The sequence below is a fragment of the Phalacrocorax carbo genome, chromosome 25, assembly GCF_963921805.1.
Source record: "Phalacrocorax carbo chromosome 25, bPhaCar2.1, whole genome shotgun sequence".
NCBI lineage: Eukaryota > Metazoa > Chordata > Aves > Suliformes > Phalacrocoracidae > Phalacrocorax > Phalacrocorax carbo.
The window spans coordinates 1-27,201 of record NC_087537.1 but is presented as its reverse complement, the minus strand read 5'-3'; the positions used below and the strand labels follow the sequence as shown (position 1 = coordinate 27,201).

At 53.5% G+C, this 27,201-nt stretch overlaps 2 long non-coding RNA genes across 4 annotated transcripts in view; both read left to right on the top strand.

Annotated features, from left to right (window-relative positions):
- Positions 1 to 26,818, top strand: part of LOC135317176 (uncharacterized) — a 160,113-nt gene extending 133,295 nt beyond the window's left edge. The window contains exons 6-9 of one of the 3 annotated variants that reach the window (XR_010376266.1): positions 8,635 to 8,744; positions 18,255 to 18,446; positions 18,705 to 18,814; positions 26,365 to 26,818. This is a non-coding gene — a long non-coding RNA (uncharacterized LOC135317176). Of the gene's footprint in view, positions 1 to 871; positions 1,420 to 8,634; positions 8,745 to 18,254; positions 18,447 to 18,704; positions 19,465 to 26,364 lie in introns of those variants that run through there. The other 2 variants (XR_010376265.1, XR_010376267.1) reach the window with 2 other exon arrangements.
- Positions 3,747 to 8,090, top strand: LOC135317178 (uncharacterized). Its single transcript, XR_010376271.1, has 3 exons — positions 3,747 to 4,321; positions 6,955 to 7,014; positions 7,890 to 8,090. It is a non-coding gene; the product is annotated as an uncharacterized LOC135317178 (long non-coding RNA).
- Positions 26,819 to 27,201: the final 383 nt, after the last annotated feature.

Genomic DNA, 27,201 nt, shown 5'->3' with positions numbered 1-27,201 from the left:
GACTCGGCAACCGCTCTGACGAGCGCAGGGTCATTCGCTGCGATGAAGTCGGGGTCTGTGGCTGGCCCGGAGAGGCAGCAGAAATCCCAAACTCTTTGCGGGGGTACCGGCCAGATTAGGGCAACACCTGAACAGTAAAACCATTTAGGGGAAGCAGAGCTGGGCTGCACCGCGTGGCCAACCTCCCTCTTCTCCGTGAGTCCCAAAGGGGCAGCTCCAAGAATGTGCTGAGAATTAATGTCTTGCGCTAAAAATGAGACGCAAGTAGCACCCACCCGTGAATTTTATTTTCTCTCTCGCTCTGCCGCTCCTGCCTGCTTGTCTCTCCTCAGTGCGCACCTGCACCTGTGCTCGGATGGGGCAGCTGAGGGAAGGTGCTGCCATCTCCCCGGCCCCGGCGGACCGCCCCTCAGCTGTGTCCTCTGTCAGGGAGCGTCGTCATCTCTCCTGCCCCCCAGAGCGGGTCCTGTAGTGGCAGACGCGCGGGCTTTTCCCTGCACGCGCATACGGGAAGGGAAGGGAAGGGAAGGGAAGCACAGTGAGAGCTGGGCTTGTCAAAGCGTAATGGGGGTGGTGGGAAGCGTAGCTAGAACCGGAGAGCTACAGCGCAAAAGCGAAGCGGACGGGACACAAAAGTAAAATGGTGCACAGGAATGCTGAGGAGAGAACTCCCGCAGCACACAGGAAATCAGTGTCAGAATCTATTTTCTTCTGACTGCCAAATTAAAAATAATGGCACGCTTTGCAACGCCAAGCTCGCTCTAATCGTCTGAACTGTTTCTTTCCAGCCCCCCACCGCCCCCAGCACACCGTTCAGCCTCCTCAGCCTGAAATGCCTTGTTTTTCTTCTTTTTTTTTTTTTTAATGACAGGGCAACTTCTGTTCCCGAGGTGGTGCCTACAGTACAGCTATCTCTTCGAAGGCAGTTTGGTTTAGGTCAGAGAATGTTTAGCCTGGACTGAATCAGCCTCTGTTTCTGTTTCTGGAAATCGTCGGTCCTGTGCATCAAGCCCGGAAAAAAGGAAATATGAACCAAAGGACCTGGGGCCTGCAGGGCTAGGAAAATATTTGAGAAGAGGTTCAGCGGGGAAATGACTGTTTGTCTGTGGGGCGTCCAGGCAAGCAACCCAGCTGCTAGAAAGCGGCGCTGTCCCCAGGGTGGCCTCGGCGGTCCCGTCGGAGTCGGGGGAACAAGGACAAGGCAGGGTGAAGCATCTGGCCTGCCGTGTGGACCGTGACTGTACAAAGCACGTGTGATGCACTGCAAGTTTACCTGTTTAAACTGTGAGTTAAAGAAGGTGTGCAGTTGCTTTGTAAACAGCCGACGCTCTAAAGCTACACCCATCTAATTGCTAGCTGTATTAAATCTATCGTATTGCTGTTTCTGCATTAAAAAAGAAAAAACCAACACACCTATGTAAGCACGTCTAAGTACAATGGAAAACCACTGTTTAACGCGTGGCATGTGCGGGTGGTTTTTTTGGGGCGGGGGGGTGGGGTGTATGACAAAAACCTGCGAGAGACACACGCACACACGCACATGTCATGTTTAGCGCTCACCTAAACCCAAAAAAGAAAATCCACTCTTTATTTTGCAGCATTAGCATTAGCTTCCAGCGCACAGCCTGAGCGCGCACCTCTGCTCTCACCGTCTGCTCCCTCTTCAACCGTGCGTGGCTGTCATCAGCTTGCACAGGCTTTGCTCGTGCAAGTTTCCGCGACGGCTTACGAGAAGGCAGGCAAACAGACCCAGCAAGACGCGTAGTGCCTTCCTCTATGGGCTCCGTCCAGCCTTTGTTAAAATGAGCAGAAAAGACATCTGCTGCTGCCTTTGCCCTGACTGACTCTTACAGAGAGCATCTGACTTGACCTGCAGCAAAGCCATGCCCCAGGCAGCAGCACGTATTGGCGCGGACCGCGGTTTCACCCACCTGCTTTACTGCGCCGGTCCTTTCCCACGGCCGATGCCGCAGATGTGGCGCGGCCCACCCCCCGACCTCTTTACGAGGGTTCCCTGGGCTCTGCAAGTCGCCTGCTGGACGTGTTGCTGATTCAGGCACGGGCAAAGTCAGCTTCTTCGCTGGCCTCGGGCCAGGGCAGCCCCGTACCTGAGGGAAACTGAGAATATCTCCAGCGAGATCTCACCGGGAGGCTGGGACCTCGTCAGTAGGGGAGAAGGCCAAGCGACTGACACTGAAAGGGAGCTCTTTGCTAGGCTGTAGATCGTAAAGTTAAAAAAGAAAACAAACCTGCCTTTTTTAAAATGCCCCCCTTTGAGTCTGCCACGTTTGATACAGATTTTTTAAATTGCAGGGTCTATCTCCTACAGGCCTCATGCAAAGGGAAGCGAGTACCTCTGGCTCTCAGGACAAGGGGGTCCCTCAGGAGCCCAGGTGCTCACGCCAGCCGGCATCTGGCACAGCACAGGGCAGGAGCTTTGGCAGTAGTACGTGAGCTGAGAATGAGAGTCCGGCAGCGCCGCACGCTTCTCCTGTGAGCCGCCGAGGCTCGCGCGCTGTGCCTTCCGCAAATAAAAGGCCAGAAGAGTCAGCATTTCTGCTAGTTCCAGCCTCATCCGCACCCTCGTCGGTGTAGCTGTAAGCAAGCGTCCCGTAGCGACTGGGAGCGTGGCAGCTGGGCTTCCTGCGCTGCCTTAGGTTGTGCCCTTGGAGAGACCCTTCTCCGAGCCCCGTGAGCCCCGGGGTGGGTGGGCTGCGGTGCCGTTCAACGCTGAATAGGCACGAAGGCCTGTAAACAAAATGTATTTATATCGCACCCGTACCCGGCAGCCAACCGCCGCTTTATTTACGTATCCTGCACCTCCTGCCGACGCTTTTAAACTTAGCCGATATTGCCGCAGTTTTCACTGACGGGGCAGGGGACTGCCACGCTGCAGGGGCAGTGTCTGGGTGTCTCTCACGGACACAGACGTCCTCAGCTGGGTAGGGACAGGGTGAGAGCTGGAACAACTCTGCTGACATGTACGGGCCGTCCCAGGGCAAGGCTCCTGGGTCTGGGGGCTGAAAGGCGAGCCGCGCTGGGTGGTTGGTGTGGGAGCTGTGGAGCAAGTAGGGGGGAAAAAAAGCAACAGGAAAAAAACATCCAAATGTTTCACAGCAGGTAGAAAGCTTGGCAGAAAGCAAACTGAATGCTGTAAAGACAAAAGCCGAAAGCCGGCTATGGACTGGACGAAAAGAGTCAGTGCCACGGAAGGAGGTTATTTCTTCCACTGACCGTAGGAGGCTTTTCTGTGAGAAAACACAACACCTCTTCTTTCGGCTACGGCGCGGTCCCGCAGCAGTAACGGGCCAGAGCGTGCGAGCGCCTCTGGCAGTATCGGTAACGGCCGGGGCACGGCCGAACGGCCAGCCCACCTTCCGCACAAGGAGAACACCGTTCCCCTGGAACGCCACGCAGACCCAGGACGGGTACGGCGGAGGCCGAGCCCAGGCGCCCCCATTGCCAAGGACCACCTTGGCCTCGCAGCGTCTCACGCTGCGGGGTGTTTTGCAGGCCGTGGCTAAGCTCAGGCCCCCTGCTCGTGGCTGCCCCCGGTCCCCCGGCGCCGGTCGGGCCCCAGCCCCCAGCGCGGTGCGGCGCAGGGCAGCGGCCCAGCAGGGCGGCCCCACGGGCCCCAGCCCGCACCCCCCCCCCGTGCCTGCGGGCAGGGCCCCGCGGCCGCCGGCCCCTTCCTCCTCTGCTCGCTCCCGTCGCGGACGGCTCGGTACGTGTCACGAGCGGCAGCCCCGTTCAGCCGCTCCCGGAGGGCGCGCGGCTCTGCCCGGCCGTGACCGGGGCCCGCAGGGGTCTCTCGCTCGCCCGCTCGCCCCGAAAGGAGCCGGCCCCGAGCCGGCGCGTCCCGCCCCGCCCGGCCCTCGGCGCCCTCGCGAGCTGAGCGCGGCCCGGCCAGCAGGGGGCGCTGGCGCTCACCGGCTGGGCGCGGGGGCGGTCCGGCGCGGGGGCGGGGCCGGTGGGGGCCGGTCCTTCCGGCCGCCCTCTAAGGGCCGCCCCGCGGGGCCCGGGCTTCCGGTGGCGCGTGCGCGGCGGAGCGGAGGTGGGAGAGGTGCGTGGGGCGGCCGGGTCGCGAGGGGTCTCTTTGCGGTGCCGGGGCCCCTCTCCGGCCCGGCGTGGGAAGCCCGTGGCCGGCGGAGACTGCTCGGAGCTGGGCGGGGAGCGCCGCGGCAGTCCGGCCGCAGGCAGCCATCCCCTGCGGTGGCCGGCATCCCCTCGGGACTCCTGGAGGCCTGGCGGCTCCCGATCCTCGTCTGCGGCAGCCGCCTGAGAGAGCAGCGCGGCCGTAGCCGGGGGCCGGAGAGCGCTGGTGGGTGAGTTCGGACAGCGGTGGGGGCTCCTTGTGGGCCGGGGGTGGGGGGGGCTCCGTGCGGGCCCGACCCTGGGCCGGGCGGGGGGGGCTCCGTCGCGCGGGGCCTGGGCCGGGCTCGGTGCCGGGCGGGAGGAGCTCCGTCGCGCCGGGCCCGGGGCCGGGCGGGAGGAGCTCCGTCGCGCCGGGCCCGGGGCCGGGCGGGTGAGGGGGGGGCTGGCTCCTCCGTGCCGGGCCCGGGGCCGGGCGGGGGAGGGGGGGGCTGGCTCCTCCGTGCCGGGCCCGGGGCCGGGCGGGGGAGGGGGGGGCTGGCTCCTCCGTGCCGGGCCCGGGGCCGGGCGGGGGAGGGGGGGGCTGGCTCCTCCGTGCCGGGCCCGGGGCCGGGCGGGGGAGGGGGGGGCTGGCTCCTCCGTGCCGGGCCCGGGGCCGGGCGGGGGAGGGGGGGGCTGGCTCCTCCGTGCCGGGCCCGGGGCCGGGCGGGGGAGGGGGGGGCTGGCTCCTCCGTGCCGGGCCCGGGGCCGGGCGGGGGAGGGGGGGGGCTGGCTCCTCCGTGCCGGGCCCGGGGCCGGGCGGGGGAGGGGGGGGCTGGCTCCTCCGTGCCGGGCCCGGGGCCGGGCGGGGGAGGGGGGGGCTGGCTCCTCCGTGCCGGGCCCGGGGCCGGGCGGGGGAGGGGGGGGCTGGCTCCTCCGTGCCGGGCCCGGGGCCGGGCGGGGGAGGGGGGGGCTGGCTCCTCCGTGCCGGGCCCGGGGCCGGGCGGGGGAGGGGGGGGCTGGCTCCTCCGTGCCGGGCCCGGGGCCGGGCGGGGGAGGGGGGGGCTGGCTCCTCCGTGCCGGGCCCGGGGCCGGGCGGGGGAGGGGGGGGCTGGCTCCTCCGTGCCGGGCCCGGGGCCGGGCGGGGGAGGGGGGGGCTGGCTCCTCCGTGCCGGGCCCGGGGCCGGGCGGGGGAGGGGGGGGCTGGCTCCTCCGTGCCGGGCCCGGGGCCGGGCGGGGGAGGGGGGGGCTGGCTCCTCCGTGCCGGGCCCGGGGCCGGGCGGGGGAGGGGGGGGCTGGCTCCTCCGTGCCGGGCCCGGGTCCGGGCGGGGGAGGGCTCCGTGCCGAGCCCGGGCCCCGCAGAGAAGCCCTGGTCGGGCATCGTTCGCTTTTGCACAATGTAGGGCTTTCCCCGTTTATTTTCTGTGTACTGTGTTTTGGGCCACCTGAAACCCTTTGGCCGGGGAGGTTTGGTGCGGGGAGATGGCAGGTCTGGAGCCTGAAAGATCTCGGGTGGGGGGCGGGGGAGGTATTTTTGCCTTAAAACTCTGGGCCCACCTCGTGTGTCATGTCGTGAGTCTCGTGACTGTGGCAAATGGCTCAGTCGGGCGTTTTCTGAAAATGTATTCATCCCATGCAGATGTCATCGGGATACAGATCATCTGCATCTTCATGCTCTGACAAGACAAGATGCTGAGACAGGGATGAGCTCCAGAAGGACTGCTGAAAAGAAGAAAAAACCGCACTCCACAAAGTCATGGGGTTTATTTTTGCGTTTGGGGGGGCGGGGTGGCTTTAACAAAAGAGTGCAGTGTTGGCTGGCAGCAGCCTGCAGGGCATTTTTGCTGCCTGATCTCTCCTTTTCTTCTCTTCCACTCCTCTTTCAGGGCTGTAATTGTCATTTGGATAGTTTTAGAAGAGCAGTTAAGTTCCTCGCCTGTGTCAATGTGCTGGTAATACCAGGAAGGTGAACGCTTGAACCGGTCGGGCGGGTGGGAATAACTTGGCTGCAGGTAGAACTTCTGAGGGAAGACCAGCAAAACCAGGAAGCAAATAGCAAGTTCCCCAAAAATGTGCGGGTGTCAAACACGTAAGCGTTTCATTGCCGAATGTTTTTGGGAATATGTTCCAAATGGCTATTTTTGGTAAACATAAATTTTCAGGAGATTCAGGGTTGTGTGTGGCAAAACATGTCCCTCTGTTTTTGTGTCCTGCCGCACAAACGGCGGGCGGCAGGGCTCCTGTTCCCCGCTCTCGATATTGCCCCAGCAGGGCTGCGATACTTAGACCTAAGTGGGGATGGGTTTAGGAGTGGAAGGAGAGAGAACGCCTGTGTTCTGTAAGGGCTGTGAATGCTGACCCTTTGTCTCCGTCTGCTGCTTTTCCTGTGCGGGTGATGAAGCTGTTTTACTTTTCTCTGTTGTTCCTGGTCTAAATAGCTGCAAGGCTGTCGCCGCTGTGGGTGTGCAATTTGTGTTGCTGTGTTTCTGTGGAGTCCTAGCCACGGCTCGCTTCTAGTGGGGCCAAGGGTCAAGGTAGGGCTTTCAGCTTAAAGCTTCAGAAGCGCTGCGCGCTGAGATGGGTGTAGGTGAAACTGCTGTTGCGCCTGCAGCTGTGCTCGCAGGGATGCTGGGCGGCTCCGCATCAGACCGGCGAGGTGCGCGTGGACCTCCGTCGGGCTGCGCCCTGGGTGCGCGAGCGTGCTGTGTGTTTGCTGTTCCGGCTTGTACGTGCGAGGGCTTAACGTTTGATTTAACGCATTTCCTTTAACGGCAGGCTGTAGTTGGGCTCTAGATGGTATTCCTACGGGGGCGCAAGAGCTGTGGAATGGTTAAGCTGTTGCTGTGCCTCCAGGTGACTTGTTCAGTAACACTGTTTTTCCAGGTGCAGATGGATGAGTCGTGCAGGGCAACGGAGGAGAGCCCAGGGGAGCGCTGTAAGAAGGTGAGTCTGTGTGTAGTACTGGAGGGAAGATGTGACTGATGGCTATAGGGCTCCATTATGGGTTTTACTCTTTTTTTTTTTTTTTTTTTGTGATCTGAGGGCACTAAGTGATGAGCCGAGCGTGATCTGGGCCCTGGAGGTGAGTCAGGCAAGGTGACCGGTGCTTGGTGGGCTGGAGTAGGTGTTCTTTTTCAGGTTATTCAGGATTTTTTTTTCCCTTGTCTTCACTTTCCCATCCCAATTTGGGGCCGATTCCCTCAAACGGGGACTTCCCCCTGTGGGGCTGCTTATGCAGCCTGGGAGCTGCTGCCTGGGCACAAAAATACCTCAAACCCCCTGACTCTGGGTCTGCAATGGGGGGTGAAAATACAGGAAGAATTCTGGTGGAAAGAAAACAACTTGGGGCTTCTGGGAAAGCCAACTCAGCTGGATTTGTGCAGCTGGAAAGGAAAAAAAGGGTGGTGGTGGGGAAGGAACAACCACCTAAAAGCACCCACCAACCATTCTCATGCACAAAACCGAAAGTGAAAATGACCATTTTTTGTAGGGTAAAAGCACAAAAAGTCCCCACAGAACTCAGTAGTTTGGAAAAGCAACCCCAATTATTACATTATGTAAAGAAGGCAGGGGAAAAAAAAGAAAACCAAAACAAAACCCTATCACAACCCTGATGCCACATGCCTACAAGCAGTTCCTGGGGCTTATTCTGCGGGGGTGGGGGACCCAACCTTGTTCCCCAGGTTTGCTGTGCTGCTTCTCCTCCCTCGGGCATGGGGGGGGCGGGCAGTGGCATGGACAGTAGCAAGCACCAGATTTTTTTAAGCAGTCGAGAGGAAAGGACTGAAATGCTCGAGACGCTTTGCTGTTTGGTGCAGAGGCAATGAACGGTGCTGCTGGGGCTGCGAGGGGGAAAGGTGCAGAGGAATAGAAGCTCTGTGGATGCAGCCAAGTTACGGTTTCTGGATGGTATTAATCGAGAAGAGTAATTCAGATAATGCTGCTGCCCAGCGACCAGAGTTGGGTACTGAGCCCGGGAGCTGCGCACGCGCGGTGGCGTCCCTGTGATCCGCATTGCTCTCTCCGCAGGTGACAGCCCTGCGATGCTGCGGTGCCTGCGAGGTGATGCCGCCGTGCTCGTTGCTGCTTCCTGGTAAGGAAAGGCCTCCTCCGCTCCTGCTGCAGCGTGGTGGTGTGTCGGACACGATTCCCTGTGTCGGGTGAGGCCTAGGGCTGCCGGCGAGGTGAGCGAGCCCCTTTGGTGGGTGCCGGGGTGTCTCCTTGTGTGCCTGCACTACTGGGGCTGGTGGGATGGGAAGCTTCAAACGACCTGCCGAGGCAGGCTTCTGGTATGCTAAAGGCGAGCGGGTGAGGGCAGCCCCAGGAGTTACCCGGGAGCTGATAGAAGGGAAGAGGGAAAGGAGGAGGAGGATGATGACATTTTCCCCCTGCCCAGGGTGCAGAAGATAGCCGACTCCCCAGCTCACCAGAGCTCCCCCTCAGCCTCCCCTGGCCCCACTTGCCCCGTGCTCCTGCCCCCAGCTCCGGCACGAGCGAGCTAGGCTACGTGCCTAGGAAGCCTCATCTCGTAAGAGCTGTGAGACACCCTTGTATTCTCTTCAGGTGGAGGATGGCCTAGAGTCTGGAGCTGCAGAAGAGGCAGGGCGGAGAGGAGGGGAAAGAAGCATCTGAACGGCTAAATTGTGCCAGCAGCGCTGAGAGCGAGAGTCGCGGTGAGTCCTGGGCCACTGGGGCCCCGTTGCCTCTCTTGTGCATCCTGGGCCCTCCCTGTCTCTCCCCCCTGGCCCCCTCTCTTTCCTTACCTGCTGCAAAATTTTTTTTAGTTTTTTTTTTTTGCACCCCCCCCCGCCCCTTCTTTCTCCATCTCGCTCTGAGTGGCTCCCTGCCTCCCCGTCTTTTCAGGCCTCCCTCTCTCTGTCCTGTAGCCTGTGGCTACTTTTTCTTTCTCCGCCTCTCTCTGCCTGGCTCTGGCTCCGTTTTTATTTTTTCATTCCTCCTGCTCTGTCCTGTAGCCTGTCGGTATTGTGTCTTTCTCTGGCTCTCTTGGTCTGACTCCCTGTGTTACCGAAAAACGCGGTAAAATCGGAAATATCTATTCAACACCAATCTAGTATTAAAGAGCAGGCGTTCTTTATTCACGGCGCCAGATGCACGGGGGATCGCTCCTCCTGGCGTGCGTACCTCACACACCTTTCCCGTAGAATTTGTAGATCAAAATTTTACATACTCATATATAGTCGTTATTGTCCTGTCTACTGATCGGTACAAACTTGCTCGTTCCGTATGTAAATCGCTGCGCAGGCTCGGTGGTGGTCCGTGAGTCGGTGGTCGCAATCTCCCCCTGCCAGAATTGCCTTTTACCTTCTTGGCTCTTAATCTTGGCAGTCTTGGCTAGTTTTCTCAGTCCGCTACACGAAACCGCGTTTTGTCATCCGTTTCTGACAGAAGCACGTTGTCTGTTGTTCTGCTGACATTAACGATCGCCTAGGGACTAAAATGCAGATCGACAGATGCGCTGATTCGTACGCTCCGTGTTCCCGTAATGGAACACCGTCTCTGGTTGGTTGATTTCATCGCTTTGGTTACATTTCCCCCCTTTGGAAGTTTTGAAATAATCATTTTCTCAATACTTCCATCTTAGATCAATAATATTCCACTATGTCAGTTCAGTGTTTGGTTCATCTTCTCAAAATTTTCACTTGATTGTGGTCTCTAGGGCATATGCAGGTTCCATTTTATACCCAAAATTTTATTAATTTGTTGAACTACCTCTGCAAAAAAATGTGGTCCTCTCTCAGAGGACATTCCTGTTGGCACTCTAAATCTTGGTATTATTTCTTTCAGCAACATCTTAACTACTACTCTAGCTTTGTTGGTGCAGCACGAGAAAGCTTCTGGCCAACTAGAAAACTTGTCCATCAGCACTAACAAATACTGCTATATCTATTTTGTCTGGGTAACTCAGAGAACTTAATTTGCTAATAATTTCCGGGAGAATTTTTTGTTTTGTTACTCCTAAAGGTGGTTTCCTTTGGTTCAGGGGATTATTTCTAGGACAGATTGGACACTTAGCTACCATGGGTTTAACTGTTCTTGTCATGCCTACACATGCTACAGATGCTTTTAAACTCAAAACCGTAGCATCTACACCCTAATGTGTTTGCTCATGCTTTTCTTTTGCAAGTTCTGTCATAACTTGTGGGGTTGTTATTATTATTACTTGTTTTTCTGGTGTTACCTACCATCTCTGTGTTTTGTGATGCTTCCAATTGTTCTGCTAATTGCTCATCCAATTTATTATAATAATCTCGGTTTCAACTTTGGAATTCCGATCTGTTTTACTGGTACTAGTGCAAGGATACCTTGCTCTGCAGTCCTCTTTGCAGCTTTATCTGTCAATCGTTTGCTTATGTTTACAGCCGTCTGGCCGAATTGATGAGCTTTGCAACGCTTTACCGCCACTTCTTTTGGTTTCTGCACGTCTTCCGGAAGTTGGAGAATGTCTTCTTTATGCTGTATCAATGATTCTTGGGCTGATGGCAGTCCTTTTTCCTTCCCAGTAGCTCCATGATCGTGGATCACACCAAATGCATGTTTGGAATCAGTCTAGATATTTATCCTTCGTCCTTCTGCCATTCGCAGAGCTCGCTTCAACGCTACCAATACTGCTTTCTGTGCTGAGGTGTTCGCAGGCAGCGCCCCTGACTCCATTCCCTCGGCGGTGATAACGACAGCATATCCGGCCATTCTCTTCTCGCCCAGAGCTGCTTCCATCTGTAAACAACTCCAGATCAGGATTTTCCCAGAGGTTTGTGTCTCAGGCCTGGTCTGCTGGAATAGACTTGTTCAATAGTTAGCAAGCGATCGTGTTCGAAATTGTCCGTAAGGTTTTCTGTTGTTAAAAACATAGCAGGATTCAGTATAGCAGTAGTCTTCGATTCCACATGGTCTTGTTCTAACAGAACAACTTGATATTTCAACATTCTGCTAAGGGATAGCCAACGACCCCCCTTTTGTTCTAAAACAGTCACCGCTATGTGCGGGACACATACTGTCATCTTTTGTCCCATTGTTAACTTTGGGGCTTCCTGGATCGGCAGCGCTGCTGTTGCCACTGCCCGTAAACATCCAGGCCATCTTTTACTCACGTGGTCGAGTTGTTTGGAGAAGTAGCCCACGGGTCTCTTCCAGGTTCCCAGTCGCTGTGTCAGCACTCCAAGGGCTAAATGTTGTCTTTCGTGGACAAACAACTCAAAAGGTTTAGCGAAATCGGGTAGGCCTAATGCAGGGGCCATCACTGAGGCTCTTTTCAGTTCTTTGAATGCCGTTTGGCATCCGGGCGTCCAGGTTAAATATTTATCCTTTGATTCTTTCAGTGCCTCATATAATGGTTTTACATACAGTCTGTAGTTCAGAATCCAGAGCTGACGCTATTTCACTATTTTCAGAAAAGCTCTCAGTTCCTTCGGGCCGCAAGGTTCGGGAATTTGACAAATAGTTTCTTTCTTTTCACTTTCTAATTGTCTTTGTCTTTGAGATATTTCGAATCCTAAATAAATGGCTGTTGCTTCTCCTATTTGGGTTTTGTTTCTGGAAACTCCGCATCTTCCTTGGCCCAGAAAATTTAAAAATTTCAAAACATTATTCTTTACTTTCTGCCACTATCAGAATGTCGTCTGCATTCTGTAACAATATGCCTCTCCCTGGGTTCTGTTTTTTCTAGACATTTCTATATTTCTAATTTTTTTTCTTGCCAGCTGAGTCCCAAATATCGTAGGACTAATTTTAAATCCTTGTGGAAGTACGGTCCATGTTAGCTGTGTCTTTCATTCTGTGGTGGGGCTTTCCCATTCCAAAGCAAATAGGCTTTGACTTTTTATGCCTGGAGGTATGCAAAAGAAGGCATCCTTCAAATCTAGTACAGTAAACCATTTATGCTCCTCCTTTAAAAGAGGTCAGTAAAGTGTATGGATTAGCTACTACCGGATGTAGATCTTGGACCACCTGAGATATAGCCCTTAAATCGTGAACCAGCTAATACTCTTTGCCTCTAGATTTCTTTACTGGCGGCACAGGAGTACTATATTCTGATTCACATTCTATTAAGAGCTCATATTCTGAAAAAAATTTATAATTAACTTCTCTAATCCTTTTCAAGCCTCTCGCTTAATACGGTATTGTTTTTGTCTTACCGGCTTGGCTCCAGGCTTTAAGGTTACTTTTACCGGCTCTGCCCGCTTAGGTCGCTCCGGAGCTCCGCTCGCTCAAACCAAAGGAATTACTACGTTTTCCACTTCTTCGGGAACCTGTTCCTCCCTGGAGGAATCCTGTAACATAAACGCTCTCGCCTCTGTGGCTTTTGATTCTGTTCTGGTATTAGTAATTTAATCTCTCCATCTTTAAAAGTTACTTGAGCATCTAATTTACTTAATAGATCTCATCATAACAGAGGCAGTGGACATTCAGGCATATACAGAAACTGGTGAGTTGCCCATTGCTTCTCCAATTTAAACTTTAATGGCTCTAAGAAAGGCTAATTTTTCTTTGCCCTGTCGCACTAACAACACCTACTGGTTTATGATCAACTTTCTCTTTACGTGTATTCAATACCAAAGAAGTGGCTCCCGTATCTACCAAAAATTCTATTTCTTCATTCCCTAGCTTCAGTGTAACCAGGTGTTCAGCTAGGGTTGATTCCTCTGGTCTCCTTCATGCCAAGCTACTTCAAGCATTTTACCCAGATCTCTGGATTCAGGTTCTTCTAGTTTCTGAAGGTTTTTTTACTCCCCCCCCCCCCCACCCCCCCCAATCTGGGGCTGATTGTCTTATGAATATAGAGACCAACTGAATTGCTTTTTCTGTTTTTTTCTGGGTTCAAATGAGTATATTTTCTGGTGGTCACCTTCAGTCTTTCCATAAAGGCTGAAGGGGGGGACTCCTTTAATTCTTGTCTCACTTAATAAATGGGTCAAAATTTATGGCTTTTGGCATTGCATGTCTTACTCCAAATAAAATCTGTCTCTGACATCTAGTCAACATTCCCCTGGGTCCTGGCTGATTAGGGTCCCACTCGGGATTTGTAGATGGAAAATTCTTATTCGTTGTTCTCTGTAAATTCCTGTTAGCATGTGCTCCCTGCACCTGCCTTCTGGCTGTATTCAATACTATTTTCTTGTCAGTTCCATCAAGTGAAGTATCCAGTATCACAAGTAGAGCAACACTTCAAGTTCTCACCACATTTTCCTCTTTTCAGAAACATTGCCGTAGAATCCTGTGGACATATCTCACGCTGTTTCTGCCACGCTGGATGATTCCACAGTGTAAAGAACAAATCAACATATGCCACTTCTTCCCATTTGCCTTCCCTTTTTACAAAACAACATTAATTGCAAGATGGTATGATATTGCAATGTCTCCTGTTCTGGCCATTCGTGCCCACCTTCCAATTGATACGTTGGGCACCAATGATTGCAATATTCAATTAATGGTTTCCGAGTTAGTGGGTCATCACCCCCGATGTCTTTCCAGTGCTTCAAAGTACATCCCAAAGGTGTTCTCTGTGGGATAGGTTTCTTACTCAGAAATGCTCCCATCTCCCAGTCGACTAGCAGTTGTGATAGTGCACTATCACAAATAGTAGTCAGAGGGACTCCAACCCCCGTTAGAGGTCTCACTGGGATCTGTAGCCCCCTGCTAGATATCCCTGGAGACTTCAACCCCCTGTTGAAGACCCCCCTACCCTCGGGTCCCGCTCCACAGGCTTTCGCCTAGCAGAGACTTACCAACCGAGGTACCTCTTGGCCCCAACCCTGCGTGGCTTTTGCCGCGCCTTACGGGCAGGCCTGTGGGACTCAAACCCACTATCCTATCCTATGTGGGAAGCTAACGCCACATATTATTCTACCTAAGTTTCTTCGTAAACGAATGCCTTGTTTACTTCAGTCCAGGGGATCTTTCTCAGAATTCTCTGGCCTGGGGATCGGAAGCTCTCCCCAAGAATTCCTTGGGGCTGGCTGCAGGTCCCACGGTCCTGCGGATCCGTCGAGATTCAAAAGCAGGTTCCCATCTGGGGTGCCAAAACTGTTACCAAAAAACACGGTAAAATCGGAAATATCTATTCAACACCAATCTAGTATTAAAGAGCAGGCGTTCTTTATTCACGGCGCCAGATGCACGGGGGATCGCTCCTCCTGGCGTGCGTACCTCACACACCTTTCCCGTAGAATTTGTAGATCAAAATTTTACGTATTCATACATATTCATTATCGTCCTGTCTACTGATTGGTACAAACTTGCTCGTTCCGTATGTAAATCACTGCGCAGGCTCGGTGGTGGTCCGTGAGTCGGTGGTCGCGATCTCCCCCTGCCAGAATTGCCTTTTACCTTCTTGGCTCTTAATCTTGGCAGTCTTGGCTAGTTTTCTCAGTGCGCTACACGAAACCGCGTTTTGTCATCCTTTTCTGACAGAAGCACGTTGTCTGTTGTTCTGCTGACATTAACGATCGCCTAGGGACTAAAATGCAGATCGACAGATGCGCTGATTCGTACGCTCCGTGTTCCCGTAATGGAACACCGTCTCTGGTTGGTTGATTTCATCGCTTTGGTTACACCTGTTCCTGTTGTTCAGTTTCTTCTTTTTTGGCTTTGTGTGATTCTCTCTGTGATTCTGTTTTTCTCTGCCTCGCTTTTCCCAGCTCCCCGTCCCTCACTTTGAATACCCGTTATCCTTCACCAGCTCACTCTCCCTTGGTTGCCATCCCCGTTTCTGAGTTCCTCCTGCTTTGCCACGTAGCCCGTGACTTTTTTCTTAATCTCTCTCTGTCTGCCTCAACGCTCCCGCCGCGCTTTTTAGTTCGTCTGCTCTGCTCTGTACCCTGCTACTGTTACTTGCCTGCCTGAGTTCTTCTCTGTCCAGCTCCCTTTCCCTATTCTTGAATTCCTGTTCTTCCTGCACCCGCCGCTGTTCCCTGTGATCTCCGTCTCCCTCTGTCCAGCTCCCTGTCCCTAGGTTTTAATTCCTGCCTCTGCCCGCCGTAGCCCGTCTAGATTTTTCTCTCGGCCTCTCTCTCTGTCCAGCTCCCCCTCTCTGTGTTCTAATTCCACGTTCTCTGTCACGTAGACCCGTGCTATTTGTTTGTCCTCATCTCTCTCTGTCCAGCTCCTTGCTGCTATGTTTTATTTCTTCCCTCTCTGTCTGTCTTTGTAGCCCATTGCCGTTGTGTGGTTTTTTTTTTTTTTCCTACTTGTTTCTTCATGTGTCTCTGTCTGCCTCCCAGTGCCTGATCTTTAATTCCTCCTTCCCTGTAGGCCGCTGTTCCTTTTTTCCATTCTACATTGTGTTCTCTTTGGTCTCCTGTTCTTATTCATCGATTCCCTCCTCGCCGCCCTGTGGCCTGTCCCCATTTTATTGTTGCGCCTCTCTCCCTCTCTCTGGCTTCTTGCCCCTGTTTTGAAAATTCCTCCCTCTCTTCTCTCTTCCCTGTTGGCCGTGTGATCTTCAGCCTTTCTCCATCTCTTTCTGCCCAGCTCTCTGTGTCTATTCATTAATTCTTCCCTCTCTGCCCTGTAGCCTGTAGCTTTTGTCCTTTCTCCATCTTGCTGTCTCTGGCTTCCCCATGACCCTGTTTTAGAATTGTTTCTCTCTCCTTTCTGTACGCATTGCGATTCCTTTTGCTCCCCATCTCCCTTTGTTTTGGGTGGTTTTTTTTGTTGTTGTTTCTCTGGCTCCCTGTCCCTAATTCTTAATTCTCTGCCTTCTCGTGCTCTGTACCACGTAGCCCCATGGTTTGTTTTGTGGTGTTCCCTCCCCGGCCCCTTCCCTCCGTTGTTGGCTGTCTCGGCTCCCTGTCCCCGTGGCTTCATTCTTCCCTTTCTGCCCTGTTCTTGTCGCTTGTCTTGTCTGTCTCCATCGCGCTCGGTCCAGCTTCCTGCCCCTATTCTTCTTTCCTCCCTCGCTGTCGTGCTGCCTGCCCCAGGTTCTTTGTGCGTCTCCAGCCTGCTCCTCTTCCTTCTTTGTTGGTCTGTGTCCTGCTCTTCCCCCCTCTTTCTGCTGCCTCTCTTCCCCTCTCTCTGCTGCTTGTATCTCCACCTCCGTCAGGCTCCCTGTCCTTCTCTGGCCGTCCTGTTCCCTGCCTCGTGCCTTCTCACTACACGCACACACGCCCCCCCGCCCCCGTCCAGCTGGCTGCCGCTCTTCTCTTCTCTCTTCCTAATGTCCTGTGCCCTGCTCCTCACCTTTGGTGGCCTCCCCCTCTGCCCAGCAGCCCGTCGCTCCAGGAGCCGGGCGACGGACGGTCCCTTTCCTGCCAAACGCGGACAAGCGCGTGCCGTGGTTTAGCCCCAGCTGGCAACTCTGCACCAGGGAGCTGCTTGCTCGCTCCACCCTCAGTGGGCTGGGGGAGAGAGCTGGAAGGGTAAAAGTGAGAAAAATCATGGGCTGAGATCAAGACTGTTTAATAGGTAAAGCAAAAGCTGTGCGTGGAAGCAAAGCAAGGAATTAATTCACTCCTCCTTTTCGGCGGGCAGGTGTTGAGCCACCTCTGGGAAAGCAGGGCTCTGTCATGTGTCATGGTTACTTAGGGAGAGAAATGCCGTAGCCCCCCCCCCCCCCCCCCCCCCCCCCAAGGACTCCCCCTTCTTCCCCCAGCTGCGTGTGCTGAGCATGATGTCAAATGGTATGGAATATCCCTTTGGTCAGTTAGCTGGGAAAGCTTTCCCAGCTGTCCCAGCCTACTTGCTGGTGGGGCACTGAGAGAACCAGAAGAGGCCCTGACTGTGGAAGCAGTGCTCAGCAAGAACCAAAACATCTCTACATTATTAACGGTGTTTTGAGCATAAATCCAAAACGTATCCCTTCCTAGCTACTGTGGAGAAAATGAGCACTATCCCAGCCACCACCAGCTCCGTGCGGCTGCGGCAACGGCGGCCGAGGTGGCCTTGGGGCAGGGGGAGCGTTGGGGACCCTGAGCCACGAATCGCTCCTGGGACTTGTTACGTGCGCGCCTGCACCAACAGCTGCCCTCTCCTTTGGCCTGAGGGCTGCGTTTGCGCTCCCTTGGCGTGGGGCAAGGGGCTGTGACGGAGCCCGGGGAGGAGGTGGTGCACTGTGGGGGTGAGGGGAGGGGGCCCCCCGTTGCTGCTGCGCCTCAGCTGTGGGCGGGGTCTGGCTGGAGGAGCCCCAGGTGCGGGCAGTGGGGCTGCCGGTGCCGGCTCCTCCCTGGAAAAGGGGTGGTGCCCTGCTCCGGGGGGCCAGTGTGAGCCGAGGGCGGGACGGGGCGGAGCTGTGGCCGAGCGTCAGCGGGCTGCGAGTGTAGCGAGGGAGGAGGTGAGCGGGGGCTGGGTGGGGGGCCGCTGCGTGCCGGGTCAAGCCCCGAGGAGGGCTGCGGCGGGGCAGCGGCGGGTCGGAGCGGGCGGTGGGGAGAGCGAGGCTGTGCTGAGGGCTCGGTGGGGCTTCCGGGTGCATCGGCGGGAGGGGCGGTGCCCCGCAGGGTGAGAGAGCGGGGAGGGCGGGCTCGCGGCGTGGCGGGAGCTGTGGTGGTGCGTGTGGCGGCTGGGCGGGCGGCCGTGTTGTGGCGCAGAGCGTGCCGGGAGCTGTAGTCCTTGCGGCGGGGGGCTGCCGGGCGGCCGTGTTGTGGCGCAGAGCATGCCGGGAGCTGTAGTCCTGGCGCAGTGGCTGCCGGCCCTGTCACGTGGCTCGCCGGGGCGCGGCGGGAGGCGCGGTGTTCCGGCGCTCGGGTGCCGGGCGGCCGTGCCGCGTACGGTAGGCGCGGTGTATTTTTGGGGTTGGATTCGTGTTGATTTCTGGGGGCTTCCAGGTGCGGCCGCTCCCCGAGAAGCGGTGAGTTCCCCGGGAGCTGACAGAAGGGAAGAGGGAAAGGAGGAGGACCTTTTCCCCCTGCCCAGGGCGCAGACGATGGCCGCCGCCTCCCCGGCTCACCGGAGCTCCCGCTCAGCCTCCCCTGGCCCCCCCCTTGCCCCGTGCGCCTGCCCCCAGCCCCGGCACCTCCCCTGAAGCGTGCTGCGTAGCCCTTGGCCGCCCCCAGGCCCTGTCGTGAAGGCAGCGAGCCGGCCCTCGAGCGCACTGGATTCCCCCTCGGCGCAGGGGCCCTTAGCAGTAGCGCGGGGAAGGGGCGGTGTGTCCAGAAGCCCCTGCGCAAGGAGGGGCTTTGGCCAGGGTCGATCGACGGTAATGACGGTCGCTGTTTCTTCTTTCCCTCTCCCAGAGACCGTGCTGAGGACGTGGTTGTCTGTCCTTCCCCCGGGGATGCCGTTGACTGCAGCCGTCTCAGGCTTGCGTGGCTTCTCTCTGCCCGGTGTTGCCATCCTTGCAGCGCGGGGGCGAAAAGGGACACACAGAGCCCTTCCCGGCTGTGGACAGGAGCTGCCTCGGCTGAAGCTGGAGACGCCAACGAAAGGTAAAGCAGAAGAAACTGAAGGCGCTCTGGCTGCCAGCTGCCTTCCTGCCGCAGGCAAGAGAGAGCCTGTCCCTGCAGGTGAGGGAGGGAGGATCCCCCTTCGTAGCCCGCAGCGGGCCAGGCCACCAACGTGCACCGCAGGGTCTGTACGCGTAACCGGGAGTTGGGTACGGGCGTGTAGTGCACGAGCGAGCTAGGCTACGTGCCTAGGAAGCCTCATCTCGTAAGAGCGGTAAGACACCCATGTATCCTCTTTAGGTGGAGGACGGCCTAGAGTCTGGAGCTGCAGAAGAGGCAGGGCGGAGAGGAGGGGAAAGAAGCATCTGAACGGCTAAATTGTGCCAGCAGCGCTGAGAGCGAGAGTCGCGGTGAGTCCTGGGCCACTGGGGCCCCGTTGCCTCTCTTGTGCGTCCTGGGCCCTCCCTGTCTCTCCCCCCTGGCCCCCTCTCTTTCCTTACCTGCTGCAAAATTTTTTTTTTTTTTTTTTTTGGCGCCCCCCCGCCCCTTCTTTCTCCATCTCGCTCTGAGTGGCTCCCTGCCTCCCCGTCTTTTCAGGCCTCCCTCTCTCTGTCCTGTAGCCTGTGGCTACTTGTTCTTTCTCCGCCTCTCTCTGCCTGGCTCTGGCTCCGTTTTTATTTTTTTATTCCTCCTGCTCTGTTCTGTAGCCTGTCGGTATTTTGTCTTTCTCTGGCCCTCTTGGTCTGACTCCGTGTGTTACCGAAAAACGCGGTAAAATCGGAAACAACTCCTCAACGCCGATTTAGTATTAAAGAGCAGGCGTTCTTTGTTCACGGCGCCAGATGCACGGGGGATCGCTCCTCCTGGCGTGCGTACCTCACACACCTTTCCCGTAGAATTTGTAGATCAAAATTTTACGTATTCATACATATTCATTATCGTCCTGTCTACTGATCGGTACAAACTGGCTCGTTCCGTATGTAAATCACTGCGCAGGCTCGGTGGTGGTCCGTGAGTCGGTGGTCGCGATCTCCCCCTGCCAGAATTGCCTTTTACCTTCTTGGCTCTTAATCTTGGCAGTCTTGGCTAGTTTTCTCAGTGCGCTACACGAAACCGCGTTTTGTCATCCGTTTCTGACAGAAGCACGTTGTCTGTTGTTCTGCTGACATTAACGATCGCCTAGGGACTAAAATGCAGATCGACAGATGCGCTGATTCGTACGCTCCGTGTTCCCGTAATGGAACACCGTCTCTGGTTGGTTGATTTCATCGCTTTGGTTACATTTCCCCCCTTTGGAAGTTTTGAAATAATCATTTTCTCAATACTTCCATCCTAGATCAATAATATTCCACTATGTCAGTTCAGTGTTTGGTTCATCTTCTCAAAATTTTCACTTGATTGTGGTCTCTAGGGCATATGCAGGTTCCATTTTATACCCAAAATTTTATTAATTTGTTGAACTACCTCTGCAAAAAAATGTGGTCCTCTCCCAGAGGACATTCCTGTTGGCACTCTAAATCTTGGTATTATTTCTTTCAGCAACATTTTAACTACTACTCTAGCTTTGTTGGTGCAGCACGAGAAAGCTTCTGGCCAACTAGAAAATTTGTCCATCATCACTAACAACTACTGCTATATCTATTTTGTCTGGGTAACTCAGAGAACTTAATTTGCTAATAATTTCCGGGAGAATTTTTTGTTTTGTTACTCCTAAAGGTGGTTTCCTTTGGTTCAGGGGATTATTTCTAGGACAGATTGGACACTTAGCTACCATGGGTTTAACTGTTCTTGTCATGCCTACACACGCTACAGATGCTTTTAAACTCAAAACCGTAGCATCTACACCCTAATGTGTTTGCTCATGCTTTTCTTTTGCAAGTTCTGTCATAACTTGTGGGGTTGTTATTATTATTACTTGTTTTTCTGGTGTTACCTACCATCTCTGTGTTTTGTGATGCTTCCAATTGTTCTGCTAATTGCTCATCCAATTTATTATAATAATCTCGGTTTCAACTTTGGAATTCCGATCTGTTTTACTGGTACTAGTGCAAGGATACCTTGCTCTGCAGTCCTCTTTGCAGCTTTATCTGTCAATCGTTTGCTTATGTTTACAGCCGTCTGGCCGAATTGATGAGCTTTGCAACGCTTTACCGCCACTTCTTTTGGTTTCTGCACGTCTTCCGGAAGTTGGAGAATGTCTTCTTTATGCTGTATCAATGATTCTTGGGCTGATGGCAGTCCTTTTTCCTTCCCAGTAGCTCCATGATCGTGGATCACACCAAATGCATGTTTGGAATCAGTCTAGATATTTATCCTTCGTCCTTCTGCCATTCGCAGAGCTCGCTTCAACGCTACCAATACTGCTTTCTGTGCTGAGGTGTTCGCAGGCAGCGCCCCTGACTCCATTCCCTCGGCGGTGATAACGACAGCATATCCGGCCATTCTCTTCTCGCCCAGAGCTGCTTCCATCTGTAAACAACTCCAGATCAGGATTTTCCCAGAGGTTTGTGTCTCAGGCCTGGTCTGCTGGAATAGACTTGTTCAATAGTTAGCAAGCGATCGTGTTCGAAATTGTCCGTAAGGTTTTCTGTTGTTAAAAACATAGCAGGATTCAGTATAGCAGTAGCCTTCGATTCCACATGGTCTTGTTCTAACAGAACAACTTGATATTTCAACATTCTGCTAAGGGATAGCCAACGACCCCCCTTTTGTTCTAAAACAGTCACCGCTATGTGCGGGACACATACTGTCATCTTTTGTCCCATTGTTAACTTTGGGGCTTCCTGGATCGGCAGCGCTGCTGTTGCCACTGCCCGTAAACATCCAGGCCATCTTTTACTCACGTGGTCGAGTTGTTTGGAGAAGTAGCCCACGGGTCTCTTCCGGGTTCCCAGTCGCTGTGTCAGCACTCCAAGGGCTAAATGTTGTCTTTCGTGGACAAACAACTCAAAAGGTTTAGCGAAATCGGGTAGGCCTAATGCAGGGGCCATCACTGAGGCTCTTTTCAGTTCTTTGAATGCCGTTTGGCATCCGGGCGTCCAGGTTAAATATTTATCCTTTGATTCTTTCAGTGCCTCGTATAATGGTTTTACATACAGTCTGTAGTTCAGAATCCAGAGCTGACGCTATTTCACTATTTTCAGAAAAGCTCTCAGTTCCTTCGGGCCGCAAGGTTCGGGAATTTGACAAATAGTTTCTTTCTTTTCACTTTCTAATTGTCTTTGTCTCTGAGATATTTCAAATCCTAAATAAATGGCTGCTTCTTCTCCTATTTGGGTTTTGTTTCTGGAAACTCCGCATCTTCCTTGGCCCAGAAAATTTAAAAATTTCAAAACATTATTCTTTACTTTCTGCCACTATCAGAATGTCGTCTGCATTCTGTAACAGTATGCCTCTCCCTGGGTTCTGTTTTTTCTATACATTTCTATATTTCTAATTTTTTTTCTTGCCAGCTGAGTCCCAAATATCGTAGGACTAATTTTAAATCCTTGTGGAAGTACGGTCCATGTTAGCTGTGTCTTTCATTCTGTGGTGGGGCTTTCCCATTCCAAAGCAAATAGGCTTTGACTTTTTATGCCTGGAGGTATGCAAAAGAAGGCATCCTTCAAATCTAGTACAGTAAACCATTTATGCTCCTCCTTTAAAAGAGGTCAGTAAAGTGTATGGATTAGCTACTACCGGATGTAGATCTTGGACCACCTGAGATATAGCCCTTAAATCGTGAACCAGCTAATACTCTTTGCCTCTAGATTTCTTTACTGGCGGCACAGGAGTACTATATTCTGATTCACATTCTACTAAGAGCTCATATTCTGAAAAAAATTTATAATTAACTTCTCTAATCCTTTTCGAGCCTCTCGCTTAATACGGTATTGTTTTTGCCTTACCGGCTTGGCTCCAGGCTTTAAGGTTACTTTTACCGGCTCTGCCCGCTTAGGTCGCTCCGGAGCTCCGCTCGCTCAAACCAAAGGAATTACTACGTTTTCCACTTCTTCGGGAACCTGTTCCTCCCTGGAGGAATCCTGTAACATAAACGCTCTCGCCTCTGTGGCTTTTGATTCTGTTCTGGTATTAGTAATTTAATCTCTCCATCTTTAAAAGTTACTTGAGCATCTAATTTACTTAATAGATCTCATCATAACAGAGGCAGTGGACATTCAGGCATATACAGAAACTGGTGAGTTGCCCATTGCTTCTCCAATTTAAACTTTAATGGCTCTAAGAAAGGCTAATTTTTCTTTGCCCTGTCGCACTAACAACACCTACTGGTTTATGATCAACTTTCTCTTTACGTGTATTCAATACCAAAGAAGTGGCTCCCGTATCTACCAAAAATTCTATTTCTTCATTCCCTAGCTTCAGTGTAACCAGGTGTTCAGCTAGGGTTGATTCCTCTGGTCTCCTTCATGCCAAGCTACTTCAAGCATTTTACCCAGATCTCTGGATTCAGGTTCTTCTAGTTTCTGAAGGTTTTTTTACTCCCCCCCCCCCCCACCCCCCCCAATCTGGGGCTGATTGTCTTATGAATATAGAGACCAACTGAATTGCTTTTTCTGTTTTTTTCTGGGTTCAAATGAGTATATTTTCTGGTGGTCACCTTCAGTCTTTCCATAAAGGCTGAAGGGGGGGACTCCTTTAATTCTTGTCTCACTTAATAAATGGGTCAAAATTTATGGCTTTTGGCATTGCATGTCTTACTCCAAATAAAATCTGTCTCTGACATCTAGTCAACATTCCCCTGGGTCCTGGCTGATTAGGGTCCCACTCGGGATTTGTAGATGGAAAATTCTTATTCGTTGTTCTCTGTAAATTCCTGTTAGCATGTGCTCCCTGCACCTGCCTTCTGGCTGTATTCAATACTATTTTCTTGTCAGTTCCATCAAGTGAAGTATCCAGTATCACAAGTAGAGCAACACTTCAAGTTCTCACCACATTTTCCTCTTTTCAGAAACATTGCCGTAGAATCCTGTGGACATATCTCACGCTGTTTCTGCCACTCTGGATGATTCCACAGTGTAAAGAACAAATCAACATATGCCACTTCTTCCCATTTGCCTTCCCTTTTTACAAAACAACATTAATTGCAAGATGGTATGATATTGCAATGTCTCCTGTTCTGGCCATTCGTGCCCACCTTCCAATTGATACGTTGGGCACCAATGATTGCAATATTCAATTAATGGTTTCCGAGTTAGTGGGTCATCACCCCCGATGTCTTTCCAGTGCTTCAAAGTACATCCCAAAGGTGTTCTCTGTGGGATAGGTTTCTTACTCAGAAATGCTCCCATCTCCCAGTCGACTAGCAGTTGTGATAGTGCACTATCACAAATAGTAGTCAGAGGGACTCCAACCCCCGTTAGAGGTCTCACTGGGATCTGTAGCCCCCTGCTAGATATCCCTGGAGACTTCAACCCCCTGTTGAAGACCCCCCTACCCTCGGGTCCCGCTCCACAGGCTTTCGCCTAGCAGAGACTTACCAACCGAGGTACCTCTTGGCCCCAACCCTGCGTGGCTTTTGCCGCGCCTTACGGGCAGGCCTGTGGGACTCAAACCCACTATCCTATCCTATGTGGGAAGCTAACGCCACATATTATTCTACCTAAGTTTCTTCGTAAACGAATGCCTTGTTTACTTCAGTCCAGGGGATCTTTCTCAGAATTCTCTGGCCTGGGGATCGGAAGCTCTCCCCAAGAATTCCTTGGGGCTGGCTGCAGGTCCCACGGTCCTGCGGATCCGTCGAGATTCAAAAGCAGGTTCCCATCTGGGGTGCCAAAACTGTTACCAAAAAACACGGTAAAATCGGAAATATCTATTCAACACCAATCTAGTATTAAAGAGCAGGCGTTCTTTATTCACGGCGCCAGATGCACGGGGGATCGCTTCTCCTGGCGTGCGTCCCTCACACACCTTTCCCGTAGAATTTGTAGATCAAAATTTTACGTATTCATACATATTCATTATCGTCCTGTCTACTGATTGGTACAAACTTGCTCGTTCCGTATGTAAATCACTGCGCAGGCTCGGTGGTGGTCCGTGAGTCGGTGGTCGCGATCTCCCCCTGCCAGAATTGCCTTTTACCTTCTTGGCTCTTAATCTTGGCAGTCTTGGCTAGTTTTCTCAGTGCGCTACACGAAACCGCGTTTTGTCATCCTTTTCTGACAGAAGCACGTTGTCTGTTGTTCTGCTGACATTAACGATCGCCTAGGGACTAAAATGCAGATCGACAGATGCGCTGATTCGTACGCTCCGTGTTCCCGTAATGGAACACCGTCTCTGGTTGGTTGATTTCATCGCTTTGGTTACACCTGTTCCTGTTGTTCAGTTTCTTCTTTTTTGGCTTTGTGTGATTCTCTCTGTGATTCTGTTTTTCTCTGCCTCGCTTTTCCCAGCTCCCCGTCCCTCACTTTGAATACCCGTTATCCTTCACCAGCTCACTCTCCCTTGGTTGCCATCCCCGTTTCTGAGTTCCTCCTGCTTTGCCACGTAGCCCGTGACTTTTTTCTTAATCTCTCTCTGTCTGCCTCAACGCTCCCGCCGCGCTTTTTAGTTCGTCTGCTCTGCTCTGTACCCTGCTACTGTTACTTGCCTGCCTGAGTTCTTCTCTGTCCAGCTCCCTTTCCCTATTCTTGAATTCCTGTTCTTCCTGCACCCGCCGCTGTTCCCTGTGATCTCCGTCTCCCTCTGTCCAGCTCCCTGTCCCTAGGTTTTAATTCCTGCCTCTGCCCGCCGTAGCCCGTCTAGATTTTTCTCTCGGCCTCTCTCTCTGTCCAGCTCCCCCTCTCTGTGTTCTAATTCCACGTTCTCTGTCACGTAGACCCGTGCTATTTGTTTGTCCTCATCTCTCTCTGTCCAGCTCCTTGCTGCTATGTTTTATTTCTTCCCTCTCTGTCTGTCTTTGTAGCCCATTGCCGTTGTGTGGTTTTTTTTTTTTTTTTCCTACTTGTTTCTTCATGTGTCTCTGTCTGCCTCCCAGTGCCTGATCTTTAATTCCTCCTTCCCTGTAGGCCGCTGTTCCTTTTTTCCATTCTACATTGTGTTCTCTTTGGTCTCCTGTTCTTATTCATCGATTCCCTCCTCGCCGCCCTGTGGCCTGTCCCCATTTTATTGTTGCGCCTCTCTCCCTCTCTCTGGCTTCTTGCCCCTGTTTTGAAAATTCCTCCCTCTCTTCTCTCTTCCCTGTTGGCCGTGTGATCTTCAGCCTTTCTCCATCTCTTTCTGCCCAGCTCTCTGTGTCTATTCATTAATTCTTCCCTCTCTGCCCTGTAGCCTGTAGCTTTTGTCCTTTCTCCATCTTGCTGTCTCTGGCTTCCCCATGACCCTGTTTTAGAATTGTTTCTCTCTCCTTTCTGTACGCATTGCGATTCCTTTTGCTCCCCATCTCCCTTTGTTTTGGGTGGTTTTTTTTGTTGTTGTTTCTCTGGCTCCCTGTCCCTAATTCTTAATTCTCTGCCTTCTCGTGCTCTGTACCACGTAGCCCCATGGTTTGTTTTGTGGTGTTCCCTCCCCGGCCCCTTCCCTCCGTTGTTGGCTGTCTCGGCTCCCTGTCCCCGTGGCTTCATTCTTCCCTTTCTGCCCTGTTCTTGTCGCTTGTCTTGTCTGTCTCCATCGCGCTCGGTCCAGCTTCCTGCCCCTATTCTTCTTTCCTCCCTCGCTGTCGTGCTGCCTGCCCCAGGTTCTTTGTGCGTCTCCAGCCTGCTCCTCTTCCTTCTTTGTTGGTCTGTGTCCTGCTCTTCCCCCCTCTTTCTGCTGCCTCTCTTCCCCTCTCTCTGCTGCTTGTATCTCCACCTCCGTCAGGCTCCCTGTCCTTCTCTGGCCGTCCTGTTCCCTGCCTCGTGCCTTCTCACTACACGCACACACGCCCCCCCGCCCCCGTCCAGCTGGCTGCCGCTCTTCTCTTCTCTCTTCCTAATGTCCTGTGCCCTGCTCCTCACCTTTGGTGGCCTCCCCCTCTGCCCAGCAGCCCGTCGCTCCAGGAGCCGGGCGACGGACGGTCCCTTTCCTGCCAAACGCGGACAAGCGCGTGCCGTGGTTTAGCCCCAGCTGGCAACTCTGCACCAGGGAGCTGCTTGCTCGCTCCACCCTCAGTGGGCTGGGGGAGAGAGCTGGAAGGGTAAAAGTGAGAAAAATCATGGGCTGAGATCAAGACTGTTTAATAGGTAAAGCAAAAGCTGTGCGTGGAAGCAAAGCAAGGAATTAATTCACTCCTCCTTTTCGGCGGGCAGGTGTTGAGCCACCTCTGGGAAAGCAGGGCTCTGTCATGTGTCATGGTTACTTAGGGAGAGAAATGCCGTAGCCCCCCCCCCCCCCCCCCCCCCCAAGGACTCCCCCTTCTTCCCCCAGCTGCGTGTGCTGAGCATGATGTCAAATGGTATGGAATATCCCTTTGGTCAGTTAGCTGGGAAAGCTTTCCCAGCTGTCCCAGCCTACTTGCTGGTGGGGCACTGAGAGAACCAGAAGAGGCCCTGACTGTGGAAGCAGTGCTCAGCAAGAACCAAAACATCTCTACATTATTAACGGTGTTTTGAGCATAAATCCAAAACGTATCCCTTCCTAGCTACTGTGGAGAAAATGAGCACTATCCCAGCCACCACCAGCTCCGTGCGGCTGCGGCAACGGCGGCCGAGGTGGCCTTGGGGCAGGGGAGCGTTGGGGACCCTGAGCCACGAATCGCTCCTGGGACTTGTTACGTGCGCGCCTGCACAAACAGCTGCCCTCTCCTTTGGCCTGAGGGCTGCGTTTGCGCTCCCTTGGCGTGGGGCAAGGGGCTGTGATGGAGCCCGGGGGAGGAGGTGGTGCA